Source organism: Pteropus vampyrus, unplaced genomic scaffold, assembly GCF_000151845.1.
Source record: "Pteropus vampyrus isolate Shadow unplaced genomic scaffold, Pvam_2.0 Scaffold51, whole genome shotgun sequence".
NCBI lineage: Eukaryota > Metazoa > Chordata > Mammalia > Chiroptera > Pteropodidae > Pteropus > Pteropus vampyrus.
The window spans coordinates 2,694,937-2,704,172 of NW_011888832.1; positions in this window are offsets into that span (position 1 = coordinate 2,694,937).

Sequence of the window (9,236 nt, forward strand, 5' to 3'; positions counted from 1 at the left end):
CTATTGAGGGCCCCAATCGTACCCACCACTTCCGTTTTCCACACTCCGCCTGGTCACTTTTGGCCTCCAGACTCCAAATACCTTTCCCTCTACCTGGACTTACTCATCTACAGGTGGGTTTCATAGGTAGCTGCTCCCAAAAAGCCAACCTCAGAAGTCAATGGCAGTCTGTCCCCTCAACCCTCGCCCAGCTCTGGTACAAGAGATAGACGTCCATCCACCTTTGACTCTTCTTAATGTTAAGATTAAAGAATGAACATTTTTAGCAATGCCAGGTCATTCAGTGACGACCGTCAGGAACTCTTCAGAAAACAGTTGGCACCATGTGGCATGCTCAGCTGGTAATGAGAGAAATTGGGGGAGGGGGCTGATGTCTTGTACCAGGAGAAAAATGATCGCCTTGCACCCCACCATTCCAAGCCCCTCTGATCCGTCACTAGGAGGCGCCTCCATTTTTACATTCGATTCATTGTTTCCAGGTTGATTTTCCTAAGCACGGCCCATGCTGAGACTCCGAGTAGCATCAACCTCACTGTTAAAAAGCTACAGTCCACTTCCTAGAAGAAAAACCCCAGGCTTTTACCTTAGCCCTCACTCATGAATAAAGATGTTCGGTAATTATCACCCAAGATGCTTTAATATTTAGCCAGCATCTTGGTCAGGGAGCACTCATTTATCATTGACCATTCATGACGGTGGTTTTCCACGATGAAACACGACTTTGAGATGTCTTTGTCCAGCTTGTCCAAGCCACGGTGCACTTGCGCTCTGCAAAGTCCACTCCCCGTAGCCTAAAGTGGCAAGTTTCGCAATACCGGGAAACAGCGATGGCAGGGCGTGCGGGCCAGCTACAGAGGACACTGAGGAGTAGGGAGGCCTCTTGGGAGACACGGTGGAAGCAAAGGGGGAGCAGTGACGAGGCAGACGAAATCGAGAGAAGGCCAACGGCAGTGCCAAGACGGTTAAGTGGCAAGGGGGAGCCCGGGTCCTGTGCCAGCTTACGGGGAAGTGACACATGTTTCTGCTTTAAGTGATCAGTTTTTACTTTTAACGTTGAAGATTAAAATTAAGTGCATTACCATAGATCGGTTTACAGGGATTTGGTTCGCCTGTTTTGGAAATGTAAAACAAAACCGAGTAACATCATTATATCTATTACCAGAGCTGGGGAGAGGAACCCGTAACAGCCGGGATCCCTCACACGCGGTGGGGTAGACATCTGGTCAGGGGTGGGGGCAGAGCTACCTCCAAAATCGCCCGGAAGCACCGAGATGCAGCCCAGACCCCCTGGTGGCCAGGGAGCAAAAGCCCAGCCACTGCCCCCCACCCCACGCCCGGCCTGACGCCCTGCAGCCACTCGCTTGCCAAGAGTTTTACACTGACCCCCGAGGACCAGCCAGAAGAGAGAAGGCTGGCAAGTTCAATTATTGCTGCAATAATATGCGAATGGTTTCTGGTTTGCTATTTACACTGCTCTCTGGGAGAGAAAACAAGTCTTCCAACCGAAGGACTCCGATTTCTACTATTTATCCAAGCTTACACATATAATCCCATAATAAAACACCGTTCCTGCCCAGAAAGCAGAGTGATTGCCTGCAGATGTGCCCAAACCAAAACATCTGTACATCCAAAATGGCCACTGGCGAGATATTTTATCCACTCTGGGTTGATGATCGAAATGGCTAATTAACTTCTGAGACTTTCCTAGTTGGAACCCCATATAGGGAACACACAGGCATGCTGGTGACAGTCACCGCATCTTGAGTTGGAAGGCCCGTGCTGTGCCCAACTTCAAGTCCCACCTTGCAGGCTGATGAATTTTGGCCCCAACAGCGTGCCGTCACTGACACACGAAAATAAAATGCTTTCCTAATGGTGCCTGGCACGGCGTCAGGAAAATACCTCATCTGAATTTTTATTCAGCTGACAAATGATGTGCGTCCCTGCCTTTATCTGGCTGCTTATATTAAATATTTGAGTGCAGCAAAGATTTCTTAATTTGCTCGTTTCTCTTGGTACCATTTAGAATGAGAACTTAGCATGAAAACGTATCACGAAGGCAAGAGAGATGCCTACCTGCTCATAGCAAACCCCTGGAAATTGCTGGGCCCCATTGGATCATATCACATAATCATCTCAGCTCTGTCTTGATTTGTCTCTCAATATACTGTTTAAAAATGTAACCGAATCACCAAGCCCAACAAGCAGTCTGTTTATTATCACTTTTGATAGAAAGGTTCATAACATCCTGTAATGTGTGTGCATTTTTTATTCCGTTTGGCTACTAGACACTGAAATCATTTGGGACATTTATTAAAATGCATTCAGCAGCTCTTTAGGATGAGGTTAATGTGGAATTTATGCCTCTGTGGTGCTCAGTGCGCAAAGCGGTAATAATGCTTGTTTAGTACTTAGTTCACGTACAAAATGGTCGGCCATAAAAATCGAAGGGATACGAAGGTTGGTTAAAAAAAGCACAGAATGGGGAGTGATTTCTTCAAGTTGGGGGCTTAGACGGGACACCAGACAAGGAGGAGAAATTTATTTTCGTGGAAAATCGAATCCTCTGATTGCACGAGACAGGCTGGGGATCGGGGGCACCCAGAAACCTGGTTCGATAGACCCAGGGCTGCCAGCCCGCCCAGGGAAGCCTGTGCCAGCGGCACGGGCGAGCGATGCTTTCTGCGTGGCCACACTTCTCCCTCGTGTCCCCCTAATTCCTTTCTACCCCAAAGGCGTGTGGCCTTCACACAGAGCTCAGCCTGCGAGAAGGCCGGAGGGGGCAGAGCCAGTCAGACGTCCAGGCTCAGGCGCGTCTGGGATCCAAACCAGATGGACCCAGCAAGATGGGGATCAAGATCCCAAGCAACTTCCTACGGGCTGGCGGGCGTCCGGCAGCAGGCACGGCACGCATGTTCCCTGCACATGTCGGCGCTGCGCTTCATCCAAGAGCGGAAGTGATCCCGAAAAAACCCCCTGGAACCCACCCAGCGTCGGCCCCGTTCAGGAAAAGCCGCCCGCTCGGGGAGCCACTTCCTAGCCAGGGCCGCTGAAGGCCAGTGTCCCACTTCCCTGCAAAAACGGGGGCGCTTCGGAGCCCTGTGAATGGGGGGGGGTCTCTCCTCCAGCTGTATCTCAGCTTGCTTCGCTGAGGCAGGGGATGCGCAGCCAGGGGGGCTGAACCCATTCTCCCACCGCTGCGGCCGGAGACAGTGCTAGGGGGGTTGGACTGGGGGCTTTGAGCTCCCTCCCATCCCAAGGGAGGGCGGGCCGGCTGAAAGGGGAGGGCAGCTGAGATGCCATTATCTCCCCCTGCGAGAGGGCGGGGGCCCTCTGGCCGGTCTCCCTGCTGCTGCTTTCACCCCTTCAGTCCACTGTCCCACAGCAGCCTCAGGAATCGTCTTTAAGTAGAAATCGAACGAAGTCATGCTTTCACCTATTCAAACCCTCGCGGGGTTTTCCACGGCACTCAGAAGAACGTCCAAGTCCTCCCAGAGGCCACAAGGCCCCACGTGACCTGGTTCCTGCCTCCCCCCACCATTTCATCCCCTTCCACCATCCCCCTGGTCCACTGTGTGGCATTTCCGTCTGTCCTCTGCTCTACGTTCCAGACCCAGGGCCTTTGCACACACTGGGTCCCCGGCCTGGAATGCTCTTGCTCCAGATATTTACATGGCTGCATCTTCATAACAAATATCTCAGCCGAAATATCCCGCCCTCACGAAGACCTCATCTTGCACCCCAGTCAAATGTGGGCCCCCGTCCCTCCTTCACGACACCCCATGTGGATCATCAGCCTAGCATGTAGTGCTACGTCTCACCTCTTGTTTATTTATCGTTGTTGTTTTGTTGTTGTTTATGCAGCCTCTCTGTACTAGGGCTGAATAAATAAATAGCTGATGGATGGAGGGAGGGTAGCAGTTACCACATACCAGGTGATATAAGCACTTTACAAACATGATCTCATTCAATCTTTGTGACAACCCTGTATTCTGGCTACGCCCACTCTACAGATGAGGAACAAAGTCACCTCCATGAAGCACTTGGCCAAGGTCACACACCTAGCAAGAGGGGGCAGGGAGGACCAAGCCAGGGTCGTTTCTGATCGCAGGGTTGGCATTCTGCACTGCTAGGCTACACGGCCTCAATCTGTGGATGACCCCAAAGAGGATGCCATGTCTCCCAGGTAACCGAAGTACAAGGCATTCTGGGCTGTTATATAAGAGATTCTGGGTAACGGGTCCTGGACCCACCGCCCTGATTCCCCGGGGCCCTTCCCCACTCCCCCTCCCCTCACACCGAGACCAGTCGGGATTTCTGGCCTCGGCCCGTGCCATGTATGAAGTTAGCATATGTGAGGTCCAGCGAGGCCAATGCAAGGGCACACATGTCTTCCCTGGCTCCCCCTCTGTGAGCCCCAAACCCACGCAAACCACCCCCTTAGACCAGCCTGGGTCCCCTCGCCGCCCTCATCCTCTCCCCACCCCCACCCTAAAGTGAATGGCTTTTTTTTTTTTTTTAAATTTGCACCACGCAAACCACGGCAGGCCATGAGAAAGCAATGGAAAGAACAGCCAATCAAATTTCTAAAAATGGGTCCTCTGGCTTCCGATGGTTGTCCCTACGTGCCTGTGGCTTATTTGAGGAGTCGTGTTCGGGACGTTTTTGCACTCCTGGCACCGCCTCCCCAGCTTGTGCGTTAGGCACGTCCCGGGGCGGGGTGTTTTGCTTAGTTACACTGGATGACGAATGCTCCCACAGCTGCAAACAAGGCGCTTTTGCTAAGAAGTTGGGGCTGTTGGCGAAGCACCAGGACCTTCTTGAATGAAGGGAGAGACAGAAGGTGGCCGAGATCCTCCTAGACAGCATCAGGGCGAATGGCAAGTTTAAGAAAGACAAATCGACTACATCTCTGCTGGTATCTTAACAGGCGAGGCATTTAACTGGAAGTATATCGAGTAATGAAATTAAAATTGTCAGAGCCCCGCTGTGCGCGCTGTTTTGAAAACAATACTGAAAGCTGGCACGCAGTGAGGGCTTGCTGGATGCCAGGCACATACGTCACTTCCTTCGCTCTACAAATCGGGTATCCTTATGGTTACGGATGGGGACATGGAGACACGGACACGTGAAGTGACTAACTCACCAGCGCTAGGAATGGCACCCCAGTGCCAAACGGCATCCGCCACACTCTTAGCTGCTGTGCTCAAGGCTGCCACCCTCTACTCTTCACATGGAGAGTAAGAAAAGTGTTTTTGAAGCCTATTGCACAGAATCACCTGGGGCGCTCTTTAAAAAAAAAAACAAAAAAACAGCCCTGCCCAGACCCCAGCTCAGACCAGTTCAGTCGGCATCACTGGCCGTGGGCCCCCAGGCACTGGAGTTTTTTCAAAAGTTTTCAATAGGCGATCTTAATGTGCACCTAGACTGGACGTCCACTGCTCTGAAACCAGGGCAAGACCTCAGAGCGGGGTTCCCTGGACAGCTGCAGCAGCACCTGGGGACTTGTTACAAATGCTAACTTCAGAGCCCAACCCCAGACTGCTGTGGAGGAGTGGAGCCCAGTAGCCGATACGCTCGCAACCCCTCCAGCTAATTCCGAAACACGCTCAAGCTTGAAAACCACGGCTCTGGACGTGGACGTCCCAATCTCTGTCCCAGATCCCGATTTCAGTTCTCTTGGATGTATTTCCGGGAGTGGGACTTGCTGGATCATTCCGTAGTTTTATTTTTCATCGTATGAGGGACCTCCATGTTATTTTCCGTCGCGGCTGCACGATGTGCGCGTCCCTCTCAGCAGCGCTCGAGCGTTCCATTTTCTCCACATCCTCATGAGCACTTGCTGTCTTTGGTTTTGTTTTGTTTTGTTTTTGTTTTTGATAAAGCTAGCCTGATATGTGTCCGGTGATATCTCACTGTGCGTTGGGTTTGCATTTCCCTGATGACTAGTGACAAAGAGTATTTATTTTTTTTTTCAGATACCTGTTGGCCGTCTGTACACACCTACATCCCCTGCAGCACTGTTCACAATAGCTAAGATGTGGAAACAACCTAAACGTCCATTGCCAAATGGATGGATGAAGAAAACGTAGCATATACACACAATGGAATGCTATGCAGCCTTTAAAAAGAAAAAAATTCTGCAACATGCATCGATTATGAGTGGACATTAAAGACGTGGTGCTAAGTGAAATAAACCCGATCCAGAAAGAGATGATTCCACTTACATGAGGCATCTGAAATAGTCAAACTCCTAAAATAAAAAACTAGAATGGTAGTTACGAGGGGCTGAAGAGAGACAGGAGGAATTATTAATCAACAGGCATAAAGTTTCGGTTGAGAAACCTCTTATTTAACAGCTGCTTGCAACCTTGTACCTCTGCTCAACAATAACAGTAAAATTTGTTGAGGGTAGTGCTTATATTACTGTATTCTTATCACAATAAAATGTTTTTTAAAAAGCGATGCTCTTTCTAGACTATAGACTTCATAAAAGCAGGAACCCTGTATGTTTTGTTCATCTTTGTATTCCCAGCACCTAACACCGAAGTTCTTATGAAATAAATGACTACTGGCAATAGAATGTCGGTGCTGTCTCCTTTACGTTAAGAAAAATGGGTAAGGATTTAAGATTCTACTTTGCGAAGTTAGTTAAGGATTCACTTAGCTATCTACGCTGGCAAGATTAAAATCTTTGCACTCTGAAAGTGTTTAGTTAGTCTGTTTGTTTTTTTCCAAACAGACTCCAGAGACTATGAAATTAACACCAACCACAGAGGTAATTGCTGGCCTGGCCCCTGCTGTTATTAGTCCTGGGTAAGTAGGCAGGTAGCTAATCTGCGAGGCTGTTTTATTTTCGGCCATCACACCCCCAGAGGGTAGAGGACTGCCTGTTATTGACCGACAGGAGAATTTTCCTAGCAGTTCAAAGAGTCAATCCTGCATTCTTCTGCCCAGCCCAACACCCAGACAGAGCTGTAGCTTAATCAAAGAGAATTAAGTAGGCTTCCAGCTTTACTCATTAAATGATGGGAAGCAGTAGCCTGCTTCTCTCACGATTCCCTTTCCACAGCCTGACCACAATTTTACTGTGTGTGAAAAATGACTTGGAATCGCAACAGGACTGCGAGTGAGCGATGATTAAATTTGTTCCCACAATTAATGTGTCTGTGATTGGCAGAAGGGAGGGGCGGGAGGCCTGGAGAAGGGGACCTTATAGAGCGATCAACAATCAATGGTGGGAAGGTGACCTGACACCGCAGTCTTCTGCGATGGTAATCAATATCACTCTGGCCTCGGCGAGCCCCTCTCAATCCACGCTGCTTCATCTCGACAGAGTTTATTCTTATATAAATACCTTAAATAAACAGCACAAGGAGAACACTCAGGGATACTTTAAATTACATCCATATCACGCGAAGGCAAAAGCGAGTTCCACTGGAGAGAATCCGCCTCTCGGAACCAAACACGCTTCTCTTTTAAAAACCTCATAAACGGTTATTTGCGCACTCCGCAACTTCGCATTTATGCCGCGTCCCGATTATCATAAGCATTTCCGACTCGACAGAGGCCGACTGCAGTGAGCGGGCGAGCTTTTCTAGTTTCCGGCAGGACTAAGTGGCCATGGCGAGGAGCGAATGTTTATCTGTTTGTGATGTGAACAGGATAATGCCCGGATGTCTGCGAGGCAGGGTGATTTTCTGGGAACTCGTGTTGTCCTGAAACCCTGGCTGACACTCTTTGGGAATCGTCAAAATTACAGGGGCCGAGAGAATTTCGTTGTCACTACTGGCTGCCCCGCCTCCCCACCTCGGCTGAGGGGACCGGAGGAGGATTTTGTTGGGCGGTTGTGGGTTGTGCCGTGGAAGACAATGCAGCCCCACTGATACGGTGTGCAGGTTGGCGAGAAGCGGCGTCAATTACATGCAGATCAATTTAATCACAGACACCAGAGCAGACTGGGGACAAAGGCAGTCCCTGAGCTGCTGGGCCTGCTCCGGCCCGCTGGGGCACAGGGGAAGCAGTCGCCCTCAGGGACCCCGGAAGTGCTGTCATTGGGAAGAGCCTCCCTCCTGGGGACGGTCCCAAGACTCAGGCAGCGATCCTGCTGACGCGTATGCCAGGTCCACCCCCTTCTCCCCACATGCACTGCCAGGCCGGCGGCACCTTGAGTCCCGGCCTGATCCATCCCCCGATCCGTCCCCGCTTCCACCCCCGCCCGCCCCAGTCCACCCTCCATGGGACAACCGGAGGGGCCTTGAAGGAATTGCACGGCAGGTCTTGACACATCTGCGTTTCAAACCCTCCCGTGTCTTCCCATCGCACCTGGATGACAAGGCTCTGCAGAAAGTGACGCCAGGCGCTGCCTCTCCCACCCCCGCAGGCTTCTCTCAGACCGTGGTCGCCCTTTACCTCAGGGCCTTCGCCAAGGCTGTGACCTGGGCCTGGACTGCACCTTGCGCCTCTCCTGTGTCTTCACACAGTGGGCTCTGACGTGACGTGAAATCTATTATTATGTCATATACCATACATATGTGTATCTATATAAATATCTGTATTTATGACTATAGATATCTTATACCTGCCTCAGCTCAAGTGCCAGCTCCTCAGAGGACTCTCCCCTGACTTCCTGCCTAATGTCACCTCCCCACCCATCTCCCCATCCTACCGTCATCCATCAAATCACCTGGCCTGTTTGCCCTTCCCAGCAGAACAGAGACACCTCTTCCTGCTCACTGCTCCGTCCACGGCTTCTCGAGTAGTACCTGGCATACAGTTGGTGCTCAGGAAATAGTTTTGGTGCATGGATAAATAAATGAATAGACTCCAAGAAGGAAGTTTGGTGCCCAGACGCCCATCTGCCCCAGTCCTGGTCCCAGTCACGTGGCTGTCAGTGTCTCCGCCCGCACGGCCCCGTGCTCGCACCCACAGCCAGGGCTTCGCTTCTGCTCCTTCCTGCTCCCGCCTCCTGCCATTTCCTTCTGCTGGCTCAACCCTATGCTCTTTGGAGGCCTCGTCCAACGGAAGATCCACAAGCCATACTACGCGGCGCGCACCACCAAGGTGTCTGGTCCCTGTAGGAAGGCCCGCCCCCAAGCTTCCGAAGCCCTACGCACAGTAGTCCATGGGCCCTTCCGCGGGCTCCGCTCCTTCCCTCCACTGCCATTCATTTGAGAAGAGCCCCCATGGGGAAGGGGGTCTGCGCTACGGGGTCCTAAGAGTGGGGACTATTGTCC